Source organism: Anopheles merus, chromosome 3R (assembly GCF_017562075.2).
Source record: "Anopheles merus strain MAF chromosome 3R, AmerM5.1, whole genome shotgun sequence".
Classification (NCBI taxonomy): domain Eukaryota; kingdom Metazoa; phylum Arthropoda; class Insecta; order Diptera; family Culicidae; genus Anopheles; species Anopheles merus.
Window position 1 is genome coordinate 3,748,370 of NC_054084.1, and position 20,134 is coordinate 3,768,503.

Consider the following 20,134-nt stretch of genomic DNA (forward strand, 5'->3'; position numbering starts at 1 on the left):
TGAGCGATTTGTAGCGAACGCAGTACGAGAGCCACTCGCAATTAAGGTGAACATAATTAATGAAAATTAAACCGAAGGGGAGAAAGAATGCAAATTGCTCACTTTTACAGTTCCCAGTAAGCGTTCGATGGCGACGGCTGCGAGGGCGGCGATAGCAACCCTGTGTAAGCTTTTATTAGTCGATGATAAAAGAAATTATATTTTCCCCCCTCCCCCTCTCCTCGCTTTCCGTTCACTAATTTAACGACACGAAACGGAGAGCGAACGAGCGCGTATTATGCATTTGTTTTGCATTGTTAGCAAACACTTTAACACCATTGCCGGACGCCCAGGCAGAGCGTAGTGCGACAACGGCATGCATCGCAAAAGCGGCGAAATCATTAGCAAAAAAACGCAAATGCATTATCATTTGTGCTAGATTATCTAGATCGCACTGCAAGTGGCGAGTACGTGTGTGTGTGTGGTTTCCGTTTGAAATTGCTCTCCCCCTATGTGCGGCAAGCGAGAACAAACCTGATGCGTGAACCTGATGCGTGGAAGCGTGAAAGCGTGCACAGTGACCACAGTACCCACCAATCCGCTCACCGCCACCCCCGCGGAGGTACTTGACGAATGTTTAATAGAACCAACAATGGCCGTACGGCACCTGCTGCACCCCCGTTGCCGATGCCGGGCTAATTGAATAAAGATTATGGATGCAGCAATCTCGCTCGGCGCGCAACGTAACGACGCTGTCGGGCTAATTAGATGTGGCGTTATCGACCAACAGGCAATCTTGATCGATTGGGAACGATTGATGGCGCGTCAGTCGAGTCAGTGTATATTGGCGAGTGTGTGTGCGCGATCGGACGCATTGATAATATGCAAAACCGATCTCGCTGCCGTTTGCTTTAATGAGCAACATTGGGTCGTTATTAACGAGTGGCATATGGAGGTGTTGTTCGGAAGTTTGAATTTTATATTTAAGTTTTATTCCTGAATCAATATCCGTTACTTAGTTGGTATTCTTAGGACGTGGTTTTAATTACTTAAAAAATATATTTCTCTGGCCACAACATTACTCGACCTGAAATTGCTTAATTACAATCTGGCCTTATTGGCTCGTTCTTCTGTGTCGCCGAATCCAGAAGCGAAACAATTCCGAAATGCTTTCAAAACTATGCCAAACTTAATTGCACCTTGAATGCCTCAAACAAAGGAAGCTGCCGGTAGTAAAGAGCTTATTAAATTATATTTTCATCCCATTGCACCTTTCCCGGCCATTCGATACCGGGAAACAGTTGCCACTCAGTACGTGGAGTGCGTTTAATTAAATTAAATGATTCACCATTGCGGCATTGAATGCACTCCTTGTCCTTTCCCAACCCTTTGCAAGAATGATTGAACCTTTTGGCGGAGAAGTCCTTTTCCGTTTTGACCACTCATTAGCTCCACAACTCACACACACACACATACACGGCTGCTGTAAGGTTAGCAGCAACATTTTTCAGTTGTTTTTTGTCCAGTTGTTGTTGTGCTATTTCATTGCATCCGTTTTCCCGACAACAGCGCGGAAAAATGTCATCCCCTAATTTGGGCAGTGCGCAATGCTTTCCAATCCTCAGCCAGCCCGCGGACGTGCCGGTCAAGGATGTGCGTCCGGCAAACAGTAGAGCGAAAAAGTTGCCTCCGGTGCGTTTAAATCGAGCCATAATCAACACCCCGGGGGCACTCGGCCGTGCGGGATGGGCAGATTGCACCGTTGTAACCTGATAGCCTTCCATCTCATCTCGCCCGATCTCTCACTCGCTCGCTCTCTGTTCTTCCTTTCTTCGTTTTGCCCCGTCGCGATCGCGGTTGCACGCGGTTGGCAATTACCAAAAATGAAGAACACAAATGCGTCGACCACATTCCACGGTGGTGGTTTCGCAATCAAACACGACGCTGACACTCGGGCACACGGGACCGATCACTCTTTTTGCGAAACGAAAGCCCCGCTGGTGCCGGTGCTGTGCGATGCCAAGAGCGGCGTGGAATAGGCCGCAGAATCGGTGGAAATGAAATAATCATACATTAAATTGCATTAAAATGTTATAATCGGAACTTTGTGCGTCTGTGCGAGCGGCGTGGCCGTACGCTCGTTCAGCTCTTTGGTTCGAGCGAGCAGGAGGAACCGCGCGGAGACTTGTCTGCAGCAAGCAACGCGAACTTGTGCGTTTGTGAAGAACGAGCAACCTGAGCAAGCTCGTACCATTTGAGGCTGGGCAGCCCAAGAACGTGCGGACGAAATGGAGCAGCGCGCTGCATTGTGTGGAGAGGAGGGAAAAAACGCAGCAGAAAAATGTAACACGAACCAGAGGCAAGATAAGACAAAAACCGGGCATCATTCGAACACGAACCATCCCGTGCGGACCGAGCGAAAGAGAGTGAAAGGAAGAAGTCTGGATAGAACGAAACGGGAGAAATACTTATTTATCGATCGACAAATGTTTTTATCTCAATTAGTGATGGTATAAATTAATGGTACCACACTTGGCCGTAATCGGAGACAGTGGCCGCTTCCACCGCGGCTTCCGTAAACAGCGCGCCACGATCGCAGGAGGCATTTTGGGAGACACACGGCACTTGGAAAGGGGCACTCGGAATGTGATGATCTCCCGTTTCGGACGGCGAAACTTTGTATGCGCGTACGCGCGGATCGCGTGATCGCGCAAAAGGGCGATGAAAGGTGCGCTGGTCGGGCGGCTGGCCAGGTTGCTGGCCGGGTGGAGGAGGGCTATGAACGGGAGAGTGGAAATATTTCGAGTTGTTTGGATTGATGAAGAAATTACAATTAAATTGGTTTTAATTTTCATTAAAACTAACCGGGCTAACTAATTTAAGAATGATCCGGCGCGATCGATCGGGTCGTATGGCCGTTTGCAGTACATGAGCTGCTCCAATCGGCAGTGCCATCACGTACCTCCAGACGTGGGACTCCGTGGGAGCAGGCTGCAAGACATCTATAGAAGGCACCTTAACATCAATTATTGTCGCTGTCAATCGATGAGCAATAGTTGTGCGAGCACCCTCGGGCACGGTAAAAGCCCAAACCGATTTAGTCATTAATTTTCTTTGACAACTTGAGTCGCGGAGCTGCCAAGTTGTAACGCAAAAATTACAAATTTTCATCACGTACCCGAGTGGTAGCGTTTGAGTAAAACAGTTCTATTGCACCCGGTTTTCCACCAAAGCAGAGGTTCACCTGTTCAGCGCGAGTGACTTGCGCAATAGGCAACACATCCAAACTGTGGGAAAGTGCAAAAATGGAGCATAGCTTTCCCACTCCTAAGGCAGTGGGTTTACTCATTAGACTATGCACGAGAAAGTAACACACAGATGGTCTAGCGTCTTTGTGCTAGTATTTGAGGCTTTTGTCTGCTTAACAGTCACCGGTAGTCACATTTACCTACATGCGCAAGGAAGCTGGAAGGGAAAGATAATTAGAGTAAAGGTTGAGGTAGATTTTCATGTAAAACACTCATCGCCTGGGAATGGCATTTTTGCCTCCGGAATGGAATGTGCCGTACAAACGAATGCTCTTGTCGTGGAAAACAAATCACACGGTGCGAGCAACGAAGCGACAGAAAGGTAACGCAAGAACAAAGTTCGCTGAGACCGGGGAGTTGAGACAAATATGAGCAACACTTTAAACTCGTGTACTACCCGTCCGGTCACTTGTCCGCTGCCGGAGAGCCGTTTGACTAGAGCCTATAATTGAGCACGATCAATTAGCTCATTATATAATTACATCAGTTCGCCATCAGCTGGGGATGAAATTGAATAAATATTGACTAATACACGCAATGTTTCGTCTGTAAACCGTGTGCCGCCCCAGCATCCACAGCGGCACCACGGGGTCACATTGATAGGCGGTTGCGTACTGAGCATCTAATGTGATGAGAGCTCGGATATTGTAGCCGCAAACGGAACAGCATTCTCCCGCCAGAGGCGCTTCCAACGCGACACAACGCGAGGCCGAACGGCGCAGTGACAGTGTCCCACGTTGCAGTTTATTAATTATCATTTGAATTGGCTCGGTTTAGCGACAAAATAATTAACGGCTTCGAGCTGTCAAGTGGGATCGTGTGCGAAAGCCACCTGTACAGTGTGCAGCGCCGGAGGGCTGTGTGATCGGTCGTCGATGTCGGCTTCAGCTGTCCCGCAACATTCTCGGAACTGCGGGGCGATAGTGGGACGGGACGCACGTTGGGGTCTTGTTCACGAGATTAGATTTGAGCTGATGGTAATTCCGGGAATAGTACAGCAACAAAGTGCCTGAGGAATTGGGGTAATTGGAATTGGTTCTCCGTTAAGCTGACTGATTGTGGTTTGATACGAAACCGGACCGGAAGGGCGAGCAATTTACTTTCGAAAATGGTCATTACGCAACACCAGGAGGGCATTAGTGACACTTTGTTCTTCAAAAACGTAACTCAATCAAATAAAATATGACGTGCTTATTGTAAACATCATCGACGGTGCATTCCTTCCTATTGCTGTTTGAAAACTAAAAAAAAAAGTGACGAAGGGTTTGCTGCTGCCCGCGTATTGAAGTCTTTCGCGTTTCGTGTGTATTCTGCTTACGCCCAGGGTCTAGACGATGCGGGTCTTTTGTTTTCGTGCAGGAATGACGGAAATCTTGTACACGCATCGAATGCACGCGTATCGTTATCATAGATAATGAAACAAAAAATGAATAAACTTTGTTTTTCTCTCTTTCTCTCGCCCGCTCGCTCGCTCGCTCTGCCGTCACTCGGTGGTGACGGTGACGCGACGGCAAGCCGTTTCCCTGAAGGTGGGCAAATTAAACGCGCTCACTGTAATTGCGCAAGTATTGTGTGCGTGTTGCCGAGCGCAGGCCGCGCTGGGTGCTGGTAGTTGCCCTTTTGCGCGGGCTAATTATTATTAGATTATTAAAATTGAATTAACGCAGGCTCAGGCGCCCAGGAAGAAGGCAAATACTATCGTTATGGAATGGAGCAGGAAACGGCATCATGCTTGCATGTATCTCAGGGACCGAGGGAAGGGCCGTGTAATTAATTACCCACCACACTGTGTCGAGTTTGTACCGTTTAGAAACTGCGCATCTAAAACGATCGCTTCACCCCAAAAGCGACATCAGCCCGGCTAGTCGTGTCGCCCTTTTGTGTGTGTTCCGACCCGTCTTGCAGATCGATTGTTTCATGAAAAACCTTCAATGTGTTTGAGTATCTGTGTGTATGTGTGTGGGTAAAGATAATTGAGGAAGAGGCGTCGTTTGCCAAGGGCACAGCAATTAGGGGTCCGATTGTAACAATTTAACTACAATTTAGCACACTATTTGCTGGCGTCAGCCCAGGGCTGGGAATGTGGTGTCTTTATGCTTTACAAACTTGTGTAATAATAAATGCATCACGTCTCCCCCTCTCGGGACCCGGGGACCCATCCAAGGTAGGCCGTCTAAGCGAAGAATAAGACAGCCGTTACCTCAGACCGGAAAGTGCGCTCGCACTGCTCGAGAGAGCGAACTGTCGGGTGCAATTAATGCCACCAGCACCGAATGTGCAGGTACAAATTGTCATTGATCTGGTCGCGCAAGCTGCACTTGGTGTGTGTGCGCGCGCGCACCGTTGCAATTGGACGTCATATGTGAAATGAAACGCAAACACGCCAACGCGTTCCTGTCCCATTGCTTAGACGCGCGACTTGCAATAAAGCTCAACTGCTTGCGCGCTTGCTGTTCGTATCGGCGTGATTAATTTGTTACTGCATCGGCTTGGCAGCCAGAAGGGCAGATGCATTCGCAAGAAACAAATGGAAGAAACTTGTTTGACATTATGCCGGCATGGAAATGCAGCAAAGCGAAGGAGATAGAGAGAGAGAGCAAGCGAGAGGGCAAGAAATATGATTAACAAAATTATAGCGATTGGCTTTGACAAGGCCGGGTGATCGAGTGGAGCGATCTTGACGATTTGTTTCGGGACTGCGACCGAATCCGATGTCCCGAAGGAGTGACATAAATGTGGCGATAATTTGACAAGGCGCCGAGTGCCCCGGGCGTATTGGAGTGTTTTATTTTTTAACACACTTTGGGGCGGTGGATCAGAAAAAGGCGAGGGATCTGGAAAGAAAGAGAGAGAGAATAGCATAGCAGGCAAACGAGATCACCCTCATTTGCCAGCGGAAAGATTGCAATGGTTTGGCGATAAAAGTTTAATTAGTTTTACCGGTGCTGCGAGTACAGAGTGAAAAACATGTAGATCATTAAAGCCACCAGATTGCAAAACCGACGGCCCCGCGTATCGATCACGATCGCGCGTAACGAATGCGTAAAAATAACGATCAAACTGATACGTGAAGTCGCGCCATTGCCCGCGCCGTGCCTCAGCGTGGTCAGCGATATCTGCTGGGCGATGATTAATCTTCTCTCCCCCTTTCTGGAAGAGAGTTGGCCAGCGATCAAGCAGTATTTCTTTATTTTTTGCGCCACCATGATGATGCTGTTTATTGGTTTTATGTTTTGTGTATACCTCCACCAAGTCACTGGCGAGCGTACTGGTTCAATGAGTTAGGTTCGATCGCATCGACTTGGTCGGGTTGGGGACGGACGCCAAAATCGAAAATCAATAAAGTGGGCTGCAGCAAACAGCCTGAAGGAGTAAAAAAAAGGCACCGATGTGGTTTGCAGGATCGCTCTTGGTGAGCAGCCTTGTTTGCTCCTTATTCAATCGCAAAAATGAACGGTTTTGTGAGGCAACCAGCGTCAATCAATCGGCATCGGTGCACGGCATCCCGCAGGGTGGCATTAATGTATCGCCCACAAGCATCTAAATTGAGTGATTAAAAATTGAACATTTTGTCCCGGCGCAGAACCGTAACGACCCTGGGTTGTAAATACGAGTCCGGCACACCGCACAGCTCGGCGATGCCCTTTCGCCATCGTGTCGTAAAACTGAAACAACAAACAAACAGTTAAAATCGAATCAGCACAAAATGGAACACATGTCTTTCTGGCCAGCGGCTCGTTTCGTCTCATCACACCCTTTTGGGGTAACGTTTTTTTTTTTGTTGGCTTGTTTCTTCTGATGGATGTCGTTTGACGATCATGTGTCGTCAGTTTTCGTGGTTGTTTCTTTGCCTTTTGACCACCAGATAAACCCGTGTCTCTCCGAGCTAGGTGGATTGGATTGGGAAAGAATGGGGAGGCAAAGATGAACCAACAGCCACGCTTGTTTGTGTTTGTCAACTGACCGATCGGGCGCTTCTCACGTGAGACGACCGGCATGCCAACGTCTGGAAAATTTGGGGCTCGATTAATTCACCAAAAATACCTACCCCGCCGGACACAACCGACCGCTAGACTGACTGCTGCTGGGTGCAAGAATTCGTGCAATTTGTTTGTAATTTAGTTGAGCGAACGATGCGTTGGTGCATTGCTGAGTTGACTTTAGGTGAATTTTAATCAATTTCATTTTCGAACCAACCCTGTTGAATTGAGACATTAGTTTGCGACCGCTGAAAAGGGCTCAAGCTGTGCTACGGAAAAAGGGGTGTTTGAATAAGCAATTTCCGCGAGCGGTACGAATCATTTAATTGGCAACATCAATCGCACGCGTTCCGTGGTCTGGTGTTGGTGATGGAGTTGCGCTGATGATCTTGTTTCCGTTTGGTCTAACGCACTTGTTGCATCGTCCTCGCGCTTGGCGCCAAATGTTGGCAGTGAAGGAAAAGTTGGCAGCAAAAAATCCTTTCCACGGTGTAATGATCGGTTGTAAAAGTGGTTGAGTTGGAGTCGGTTCGGCGTTGTTTTTTGTTGTTGCCAGGTTTTAATTACTAATTCAACGTGTTTATGCAAGAAAATTGTATACCGGCAACCGGCATGGTGGAGAAGACACACAGACACACACGCGCGCTGACGCATCGCGATTGCAACGCAATGCTTCTGGCTTCTGCACCATCCAAAGCTTAGACCCGAGGATGTCCGAGATATGCCGCTCAATTTGCTCCCGTTTTTTTCTTCCTCCGCCGCTGTTGGTTTATTACACTCGTTAATGAGAATTTTTGCGCACACGGGGTGCGGTAAGTGCTGATTGAAAGTGAGATTGCTGGCTGCCCTGCGCCCGGTGAGTGGGATGTAATGAGTCCTTCCTGCCCTTCCTGGAACACGGGGGCTAGGCGCAGCAGCTCATCTACGAGACCAAGAAGAAAAAAAAACTCCCCAATGGGAGGGACAGGAATTACCGTGAGCTTGTAACCATGACCCGCATACGTAATTGTGTAAACGGTAATTTGCAATTTCCGTTTGATAGCTCGGGCTCGTTCTCTTATGCTTTGTGTGTGGGTTGCGATATGAAATGAAAGAAATGTTTAATGAAACCTCAAACGCCGGTTGCCATGGGTTGCGCGGAAGTTCTCAACTCAGTCTGCTCCGCTACGTATTGCTGTGGTGATAAAAAAGGAGATATTTTATTATCAAGCCGGGCGGTCTGGTACTCCTTAATCATAAGCAGACGGGGTAACATTATTATGAATTCACATCTATGACGCGTGGAGAAGCAGAGCCGGGGAAAAGTGGTAGACTGTAACAGCATTTCTTTGTCTCATAACTCACTTGTCTACTTGCACTGATCACTGTTTGCTGTAGAGAGGAACAAGCCCTTCTGTTGTTTTCAGAAAAAACAAAAACAAAACCCCATTCACCACCGCAAGCAAAGCAAACATAACAGCTGTGTGAATGGCCAACGAAAAAAAAAAAACTCGTCCAACTGGGAGTGGATTGTGCGGCGGCGGACGGCGAAATTATGCGCAGCCGAAAAGGTTGCGATCGTTACGGTGCTCTTTGCGCAGTGCGCAGGGCATATTTATTGCCTTTCGCCACAGCCTGCTGAACAAATACGGGCAGGCGAGAAAATTCCTTACCCGATTCATCTGCCTGAGTGTGTATTTCCCTTTCGTTAAACTGATCTCGTTCTGTCATTAGCATCGTGCGTTTAAACTGCAACTAAGTAACACAATTTCGATGCGCATTCCACAATGCCGAGCCGAGTGTGCGAGTGTGTGTTTGGCCTGTTTTGGTTTTGGCTTCCTGCGCCGGTGCCGGTCGGAGCATTGTTTGCCCTGGAGCGATGGCAGTCGTCCACGCACCCTTTTGCAGGTTGGTCTAATAAAGGTAATTATAAAGCCTGGGTGAGTGCATTGGGCAGCAGCGCATTCTGCACGGTTTGGACGGACGAACGGATTGTTAATATGTGTTTTTAGTCATTCCGTCCGGTTTCGGTAGCCAGTGAAGAGTGCAATTTGTTGTTGCAAATCCACCCAGATGGGAGTGAGAATGAGTCTGGAAGTGTCAAATATATTAAATTAAAGAGCTTTATAATAACAATTTAAACTTTTCGCTATTTCTTTAATATGATTATGCTTTGGAGCGTTTCTCGACCCGACTTGTGCGGAAAGAAACATATGAGAGTTATCTTCCAAGTCTTCGCCGGTCGGAAAACTGCAGCAAACATATCGCATTGCGTGCGAAGCAACGTGTCCGTAACGAGGCAGGAATGAGAAGATTCACAAATTGACCGACGCTCGACCGTTTGGACAGGTGAACTCCCATCCGAAGGACGCGAGTAATGGAAAATGCACATGCACGACCCTCGGGATAAGTCATCCCGAGCCTCGGAACGTTTGCCGGACGTGGGCAAAAAGCAATTGCACCACAAAGTGATCCCGAGCTGCCAGCGTTCGGGGAAGTGGAGGAGCAAAGCAGAAAAAAACGACCCACTGGATGATTGAGATGAAGGTGCATGCCGTCGGACGGAGCGACGGGAACGCGCAACCGGAATCGCATGGTCGCAGGTTAGGTGTAATTGAATGTGACAGCTATTCATTTTAATTTACGATCGCCTGCGATTACCCGAACAGTTGTGGTAAGTGCCAGGGCAAGGCAACATTGTAGCACTTTCTCTCATGTGTCAGTGGATTATGGTTAGAGTTTAAGTAGCTCAGAAAGAAACAAATGGTAGACTCGACAAAATATTTGAGAAGACGCCTCCCTCCCGAGGCATCCTCAATTAGTCCAGTTTATTATCAATTAGTTGCACGATTTCGAACTTACACCAGCAGACGGTATGTGGATCGTGTTAGAGACACAAGGTTGCGTACTTTCTATCGGAAGGATGTGCTCGAGGCAGTGCTTAGTTAGTTAGTTCGATCCTGAGCCAAAGCAGTTGCATTTGAGGGGGCAGGTTACAGGAAACATTTCAATTGCTTCGCCTTTTTTTGCCATCGGATATCGTTATCCTACGGGATATGGGTGAGCGTGATGCAGCCTGGTAGAGCGTCGTCATCGTTCAGCCGGACCATACGGCTTAAGCCTGTAATCAGTGGTAATTAAGGTGCGTTCCCTTCCAACTCGCGGAGCAGCAGTGCTGCAGGAAACGCGCAAACGGCATCGCATTGTAACACATCGATGATATTTGTTGCAGCTCTCGCTCTCGGTGCGGTCCGCTTCCCTCCAGCCAAGTGCTCCGTGCGTATGCGAATATTGAAAACTAATTAAATTAACATTCAACATTAACTGCACCGCTGGTGGTAGCTAGGAAGGCAGGTTCGCTCGTCCGCTGCATCGCTGCGCAAACACCGATCCATCAGTGCACCAATATCACAGAACCTGGGGCCCCGGTGTGCGTGTTAGGTCGCGAAATCCACACACCAAACTCGGAGGCTCCGATGGAGCCAATGTTATTATCGGTTGTGTTTTTCCAACTGCCCTGAGATCGCACCCCGGTGGATCAGAAGCAGTGGAAACAGGGCATAGGCCGATAATAATGCCTCATTGCAGTGGAGTATAGGGGAGCCGGGAGAGGGTTCCGAAAGAACAGGAACAGGAGGGCTTGAGGCTTTCGGTGAACATTGTGTTGCTGTCATGTTGCACGGGATATGATATCCATCTTACGCGATGCAGCTTTCTTATCGCAGTGTGTTTATGGAGGGATAAACGAAGGCCGGCGGTGGTGCAAGAAGACACGCTCCAACCGCACGGATCTATCAGATGACGAATCTACCTCGCATGCTACCATGCCACACACACACAATGGGCTAGCAAATGTTCATGTGTCAAATAAACACAATTAAAGGCGGTATTTATTTCGGTGTTGTTCGCTGGCCACTCATCTTCGTAAACATTCGTTTGACCACATTCGGAACATTACACAATTCACAAAAGACTCTATTTGTAATGCAGCAGAACGATCGCACCACCACCTGTACGGGGTGCACAGAGAAAGTTTTTGCGCATGAAAGGGGGATTGTTTTTTTTTCAGCGGAAACCTTGAATATGCTCAACTGCTGATGATCATTTTGCGAGTCTGATCGGTTAAACGCTATAATTAGGAATCGTAAAAAGGCATACTAGTCGCTGTATTTTATTCGACGTAGCAGTGGTACGTGGTTGGACTACGTAACTAATGTTGCTTTTAGTTCTGTTGATCATTCGAACAGAGATGTTTTGCGCCTTTTGCCTTTGGGGGAAGCGAATAGTTTGCGCTTCGTTTAGTAGTTGTATCACGCGCGGAAGATCTGAAATTAAACAACAACAACGGAAAAACAGGGAAAATTACACTAAATTAGTACCTAGAGAATGTGGGGAGCTGCTGTCTTCAAGACTTCTCTATTTCATGTTTATGAAGATTAACATCATAATGGATCCTCGGGGTGGATCATCATGATGGTAGAAATTAACGGACGTAGATGCCACTTACATGTTAACGAGCAGATAAGCTTAATCATCTTATCTTTCAAACATGTTCTAATTAAAATCATACACACATACAACCCACTAAATTAACCTAACGGCTTATTTATACCACCACAATCCACAGGCGCTTTCAATACATCAAATCAGCTGGGGAAGTCTCCCACGCCCCGAGTTGATTCGTCGGCATTATGCTCGCCCAAGAGCGAGGGACAAATTCAATTTTCATCAGCATAAATCAAGCCAATTTACGAGCTCTCGTCTCGTCTCCGCCAGAACAATCGCTCTGATCGGAGGTGACGGACATTCCATTCGGAGTTGATGTCGCCTATCGCACCCACTCGTATCGCCCGGACTTTCGCCGTCCGTAACAAGGGACCACGACAAGAACCCACATTATCACCTGCCGCGGCAAAGCGAGAGGGAGAACGCGAATGGCCCGATAACAGTACCACGATCGCCACTCACAAACGCTAAACAAACTCATAAAAATGGCTCACACAATTTCTTGATTAGCAATCATAAATTTTCCATCAAGATTAGCACCGTGATTACTAATAGCGTTCTCGGGTGGGTTCTCGCGCGCCAGCGTTCCCATCCGCGCTGCTAGACGTCGATCATCGGTGTGTGACATCGAGCAGGCTGAAACGCTGGCCGGATCCGACGATCGACGTTCGATGCAAATCGAATGATTTACGACGGCTCAGCTCAATTGGTTGAAAATTGAATTATTCAGCCCACCTTCACCGGCGCGCACGGGCCCGGGTGAAGGTGAGCGTGGACGGACGGGCACGCGGTCGCGATCTTGAGCTCGTTGTGAGCGGATACAATGTTTGCCGTACTAATTACTGACAGTCACTCTGCAACGTGCGCAGGGCCCGGAAGGTCAGCACCGTCAGCACTAAGTAATCTAATCAGGTCCTTTCGAAGTTGAAGCGCACCTCATTGCAACACCGCAAGAAACTGCCTCCGTAACGATCGGCAAAAGGGAACATATTTTGTGTATGCTATGATTAAATTAATTAATTTGTGCTCGACTTCATCAGCTGATCGTAGGCGGACAAGCGATACGAGTACTTGGTTGATTGGCAAACCAGACCAGATGAGAGGATGATGACGACGACAGAGGACGCTCGCGATTGACGTTTTTTCCCATTTTTGGTGTGTCTGTGCGGCGTGTGTCTAGCCCGTAGCACGTAGCACCAGCGGAATTGGAAAATTCAATCAGGCCTTTATAGCCCAGTGTGACCATCATTAGCGTGATTTTAATCATCGCCGTCATTGTCCGATGTACGCGATGACTTGTCGCATTACTGCGCGTCGTTGAGATGTGTTTTTCTTTTGCTTCGATCATCGATCGTCCGACTACTCGTGCAAAGGGATAACAATAATGTCATCTGCAACGAAGTGTTTCTTCCGTTTCCGCGTGCAGAAGATAAGATGCGTGTAAGTGGTGTGCGGTAGTGACAGATTGACAGACGAAACTACGTCGCAGAATGTCACACCATGTCACCACGATTGTTGGTTGATCACAATTACTTTCAATCAAACTGCTGCGTTCTGGAGAGTTTGTACAGTCTCGAACTGCTCCAAAGGGTCATAGAAATCGGTTACCATAAAAAGCGAGCTATTTGTTTGTCCATAAAGGAAGCTTTCTTCCTTTGTACAGCAACTTGTTCATGGTGCTAATTAAGCTCTATTACAGTTCGTGAAGTTACAGCGAACATTGATTAATCTCCCGCATTTGATTGGTTGCAAATTTGATATCAGCTTCAATAAAACGTCATCATTCCAATTGAATTACGACAGTCTGTATTGTATGGTTTAAATGTAATCTAGCGACCGATGCACACACCCAACTGTCGTCTGTTGCAAATAAAAAAAAACCCCAACGGTGGAATTCCAATTTCACGTTATGAGCGGAATTTATGACATTAACCATCATCAACCCTACGTTCCGGACCGGTCGGAAGGCACATTTAACAAGTTCATTTCATCTGGGTGTCTGGCTCCGGCGACCGGATGACCGTTGCATTGTGCCGTGCAGGTCGGCCGTGCATTTGTGCCACGGTGACGCGGTTCCATCACCGTCATCGCCGCTCGATTAATCCCCGTCTCTGTCCCGCCCGCCTGCTGCTGGAATGATTCACCTTTTGGAATCAACAACAATCTCGTGGAGGGAAAAATTAAATCACAATTAATTAAATTACATGACACAAGGCTTTTTTTGCGCCAACACTCTCTCACGTCAACAGACACACTCACACACAAACACATACCGTGCCGCTACGGCCAATCCGTTAGAGTGTGTGCAATAGCGGCTAATAGCGACCGGATGGTGGATTGTGTGGTGAGAATCTCACTTATGGTTGCAAAAATGCAACTCATTGTGCAACGGCTCGTTGCACCTTGTATGGTGGATTGTGCGAGTGGTTGGCGCGATGGTTGGCCGGCCGAGAAGGCTACAAATAATTGTTAATTTGAATTTAGATTTATTGAGATGGAAATTCATGTGCATGTTTTTTTGTTGTTGCTGTTGCTGGTGTTGTTGTTACACTCGAGCAGGTGAATAGATCGGTAAAATGTAGTCGTTAGTCGTTTGATCCATGGCAATCGCCGCGTGACGATGATTAAGGAAATGAGAATCCTAGCCAGTAGCTGCCAACGACGGAGGTAGGCGTACGTTACAACGAAGGACATCGGTTCATTAAAAAGAGAGGCGCAAAATAACCTAACTTCACACTTGCACATGCACACGAACAACAGCAAAAATCGACGACGGAAGACGATAATGAATGGTGCTGCTGCTGTTGAGCCGGTGAGCGTGACTCGTCGATTGAAGTGGGTCACAATGGGAAGTGCATTGTCACCCGCGGTCTGGCCTCATTCGTCTCAAGAGGTGTCAGGAGTGCATTCATTCACATTCGCGGCAGGGTAATGTGTAATGGCAGTTGGGTAATTTTGCTTGCGGAAGCCGTTTTGCCGATTTAACGCGAGACGAAAGCTCTGCCTCGGGGTGTGAGCTAGAAGCTGGCACGAATAAAACCGTTCTCCAATACGATGACCTGCATGCGATGGAGTTGTAAAAGGTTTGCTACGGGCCAAATGCTTTCGTTGATTGGACTTTTCTGCAAGTGTGCGCAGCTATTTGTTACGTTAGTGCCACGTCCTTAGAGTGTTATAAATATGGGTAAATAAACACAGCCCAGGCTAAGCAGGATAGATCGATCAAATCGCTCCCTTTCGCTCTCTCGCGACAGCCAGACAATCCGGTTTCAGTTGCAAGTGCAGTTTCGAAGACGCGATCCACTGCGCTGCGTTACGGATTTGGGGTGCAGCAACTATTTCGCAAAACGGACAAGATTGGCCCCACGGGACACGGGACGCCGTAAACGTATCGTACTGGCAGCGGAATCGTACGCATCGGAATCTCGCTCCCCGGTGCAGGAAAATCACATTGTCAGCCGCGACTCGCGTCTCGGTGTATGGCGATACCCGCCTCAACTTAAGATGCGCATGCCATGTGCAACCAATACACGCAGCAGGACGATAGCAAAACAGCAAAAAAGAGTCCAACAAAATCCTTCACGTGCTCCGCTGCTTACGCTGCATGCGCTCGAAATAGCCGGCAACCTGGGCAGCTCGTCCGATCGATCGATCGAGAGGATGCTGATGGACTACTGTCAGGTAGCGTACATTCCACATGCCGTGTATCGCACGGTTTGGTAGATTTAGCGAGCAAATAACTGCGCAGATAGAGCGTGCCAGCACATGCCAGCACACCATTGTGACAGACATCCTTGCACCAAAGTGGTTGGTGTTGTACTTGACTTAGGTATGGGACGTTGAGGCATGCTAGTAATGAAATAATGATACGATACGACTTGTTTCTGTAAAATACAGAAACTCATTTTTTATGCTACTCTATTAACTACGCTGAAGTGACAGTAAGGAAGTCGCACCAGGAATCTCGCAGCAAATGTCAATCGTCATAATCACTAAATAATCGGCCTGAAATTAGTTGGCTTGAAGTGGAATAGTTTGAACAACATTGAAATAAAAATACTCAGCGTGTGCGTATGTAGCGTCGTGTGCCCGTGTAACAGCGGGTTCGTCACTTACCGTCTAATTGAGCTTCATCGTTTGATTGTTTCTTCTCGTTCTACGAGCTGCCTGGGGGCAAAACTTTATCGATTGCGTTTTTGCTCGCTTGCTTGTGGCTAATTTTATTTCTCTCTTCTCTATCGCTTGTTCACACTTTACGCCGTCTGAGGGCTGAGGTGCCCGTGATCGATCTGGAAGCAACCAACTCTGGAAGCAGTGCAGTTAGTAAATGAATAAAATATTAAACTCTATTGGTTCCCGTGCCCTCGGAGGGCGTACTGCAGCAATTTACGGGCGAAACATGTTTCGATTTGTGCTTTTGAAGGCTTATTTTCTCGCTAGCAACTTTATCATGCCATGTTGATCTTAACAAGAAAATCGAGAAAAGTGAGTGAAATAATTACATTAACTCAAGTTGCATTTCGCCGATCGAGGCTGCTTACAGTGAGTTATTTTGCACCCGGTACGTAGAACAATTCGCGCATGTTGTCTCATAATTGAATCATACGATGAGATTCTATAACACATAAGAAGCCATGCTTTGCTTGCCAAGGACTCGAACTGGACCCATTGCAAGATTATCGGCAAGTAATATGAAATGTCCGGCATTACTAATTTCATTACCTCCTACCGTGCGCTTTAGGTAGCTGCCGCACAAAGAAAGCCCATAAAGGCAGAAGGAAATGTGGCTACTGAGACGAGAAAAAGGGGGAAGAACTCAAAATCCCATACTATTCGGTATTCTGCTCATTTTTTAAACGCTAACTTATCGCGATGAAGCAGACATAACAATCCTCTCCCAAGAAGGAGAAGCTTTCCTGCGTTCATTCGTCCTGTGCGATGCGTTGCGCAGAAGTGCGCGCAGCAATAATGATACTTCAATTTTTAATTATCGATAACAGCGCAACGGTTCCGTTCAAACAGCAAGACGAGCAGCAGGAAGCATCGACAGCAGCAGCAGAAACACACACACAAAAAAGACCTCCAAAAGGCCACGAACGGGCCAGGCCTGTTACTTGCTGAGAAATCTGCGCCACGTCTTGTTTCGCATTTCGAACAAGTATGGGGCAGGCAAAAAAGCAGCCCGAGCCCGATTTTATCGGTTCTAGTTAAATGTTATTAAACTTTTTCCACACCCCTTTAAATTTGTTTGGCCCGTTCGGTGGCTCACGTGGATGGGGTGGGTTTCGCTGTGAAATTGCGATTGCGTTGCCGTAGATCCTGTGAAAATGAATGAAAAACGATCGTACGAACCAGTGATGATCGGCGTGCAAGCCCATCCGCAAGTGGACCAGCATACTGCGCAGCTTGGGAACGGGATAGAGAGAGGGCCGAGGACGTGCAGGACAAACGGTGATCTTGTTAATTTATTTTAATTAAAAATTCATAAACAAGATGTAGTTCCTCACTTCGGCTGTTCCCTTTGCGTCTTTGGTGCGTACGCGGGAGTGTTCGGGATCGCACGCGCTCACATCTTTGCCGACGAAGCGAACCCGCGCCCTGTGCTGCGGTGGGATTGGTGAGAGAGCTGCAACTGCACTGATCGATTTCTTCGATAACTTAACTTTAATTTCGTGAAAAAACTGTTGTTTTTTTTCCTTCGGGCTTTAAGTTTCATGAAGTTTCCGCTTAAGAGGCATTACGATGTTAATGGAAAAGGTGTTGACCGCACCGTCCCTTGTCATTTTGCAACCTTTTTGTATGATAACTCGAAAAAAGCTTATATAATGAAATAGCCTCAACACTGAAGTACAAAACATGTTAGCTCACTTTCATGCGCTAGCGAATTCCATTGCCTTTAAAGGGTCAATTTTATGACCTCTTCGCTGACCGGACATCCATTCATACATGGCACTTATCTTATCCAATCCGTTCGACCGTTTCAATAAACCCCATTTGCGGACCTGCAACCGGTGCCAGTAGAAAACAAATACAAGATAGCGGATCGATAAAAAAATCTGGTCAAGGTTGCCGTTGAAGCTGTAAGATGGATTGGCACGGCTTTGAGTTTATGTATGTACAGCTAATGAACGCAACACTTCGGTTTAGGTTGCAAGGCAGCAGGAGCGAAGTGCGGATGGCATGCTGTTCCTGTCTAGTGGAGTGATTTAATTAAGAAATAAAATCGAGCGGATCGAGAGCATGTCGGCCGGACATTGTTGACGGGCTGGAGTAGTCAGTGCATCAATTAATCCTTCATACAGTTGTGGAATGTGTGTTGTTTGGTCAGTGTATTACGAAATATTTTCACCAAATTGTACAAACTCTCTCTCTCTCTATCTCTGTCTCCACTCTTGGCAAATTGAAGTAAATTCGATTAACACAACAACAGCCCTGGAGAGCAATTTGTTGTAACCCGTATCAAACCGCCGATACAAGATACTTGCAACCACAGATGTGGAGAGTCCCCACAGAGATGAGAATCGATAGCCGGGGTACGAAAATTCAATATCCATTTTAATGACGTTCGTTACGGAAAATTATGATTATTAGTATTTAATTTTCATTATTAAATAAAAATCGATTTCAAGCGGCTTCTTGGGTTGATGGTGGAAAAACAAAGAAGAGAAACCATTTTCCCCCGCGCCCCGGAGCCTATCTCGTTTCATCGCACGATACGAGCCCGATAAGAGATTTCCAGCCGATGCACGAGAAGGAAGCAAACATAATCGCAATATTAATAAATATAATCATTATTATCAACGCAATTATGATAATCATTTGGTTTCACACTTGTTCGCATGCATACGTTTCGTAGCAAAGAGGGAGAAGTTTAGGTAAAAACATGCATTTTGGCGCTTGCACCATTTTCCTGCCGAGAGCTTGTTGAGTGACGGGCAGGAAGTTTTGGGGCAAGAAAGCCTCTCCGCACTTAAGTGAAATCACGTTCTATGATGCGTACCGCGCTGGACCTTGTGACCTTGAAGGGAATTGATCCCTTGCCTGCGAGTGGCAATTAACGTGCATCGCCAAAGCATTTGGTCATCGAACGATCGGTCCAGAAAGTTTAACCATCCTTTTATAGCAAAACCGAAGTTCGAACCCGATCGAAGCTGTGCTGTACGATCTTAAACATCCCAGGGGGAAAAAAGGTGCTTGTGGTAGAAAAAAACAACACCAGAAGGGTTGAGGCAGTTGTAGATGGCAGAGGGAGTTTCCATAGAAGAAAAACAGCGGCTCTTCCTTCTACCCGGCAGCGAAGAAAAACTAGCCCACTCTACAGTTGGTAGCATCAATTACTGCTACACTCCATAAATAATTAAGTCTGTAAATGAACTGTAGGGCTCGAGATTCGTTCTGCCGATGCGGCGTAAGAACGATCTTCACGGTAATTTCAATTGCGCTGCATCCTTTCTCGTACACTGCACTCTGTGCGCTGACAAGTACGGGCGGGCGCTTCTAGGGAACTGTTGTTACGCGAAGTTGGCAGTTTTTGTGGTTGTACGTCTGCTCGCTACTTCTGCTGCTGCCCGCAAGCCATTTTTCCTCATTTAACACAACGCGATCGCGCTGCCGGGGAGCATGTTTTGCACCGTTTCTTTATCTTTCTCTTCTCGTAACGACCTACACGCACACACACACACACGGGCAGGAACATTTCCCTTGCAGTGTGGCGGCGGGGGTTTTCCTTGGGCATTACGCGGACCCGATCGATCAGCACTCGATTGTGACTATCCAATAAAGGATGATTGGTAAATAGAGTTGTAACCCGGACAAAAAAGTGTTTCCTCCAGCGGACGACGTAATGGTTGGCTGATACGGTTTTTTGTTGTATCTTTCTGCCCCGCATCATTGCTGTTTTCGCAGTTTGAAGATGAGCCTGTTTTGTATCGATTTCCCACTACTACCTGCCCGTGATGTGTCTGACTGTTTAAAGATTCATCTCGTGTTGCATGCCAATTGTAATGCCCTTGCGCGAATTCCTTCTCCGTACCTTTGCCAGCGCGTTTTATTGACGTTTTTTGTTGCTCTCCCCGTCAACTTCTCCGTCGTGGACACCTTATCCATGTGCTGGAGTATGGCTTGGGTGAACGCTGGAATGCATTTACCAGGGGTGCAGGGCAGGGTGGCCGATCAAAACCGCATCCGCAAGCGTAAGTGCTCACCGCAGTGAGCAAACAGCTTATGGTCATAAAGAAAATTAACTTGTTGTGCGCCGGCTCGATCGGCACTAGCACCTTCGATCGATGGAGTTGACAACTCGAGTGGGCGAACGAGGCTCCACGGTAGACGAGTTAACAATTTTCGTTGCAAATTGTAGCGTTTTTCAACGTACTTACAGCG

General features: G+C 47.3%; 1 protein-coding gene across 3 annotated transcripts in view; it reads left to right on the forward strand.

Moving 5' to 3' along the window:
• Window positions 1-20,134, forward strand: part of LOC121596951 (homeobox protein aristaless) — a 63,771-nt gene that overhangs the window by 24,598 nt on the left and 19,039 nt on the right. The window lies entirely within an intron of this gene.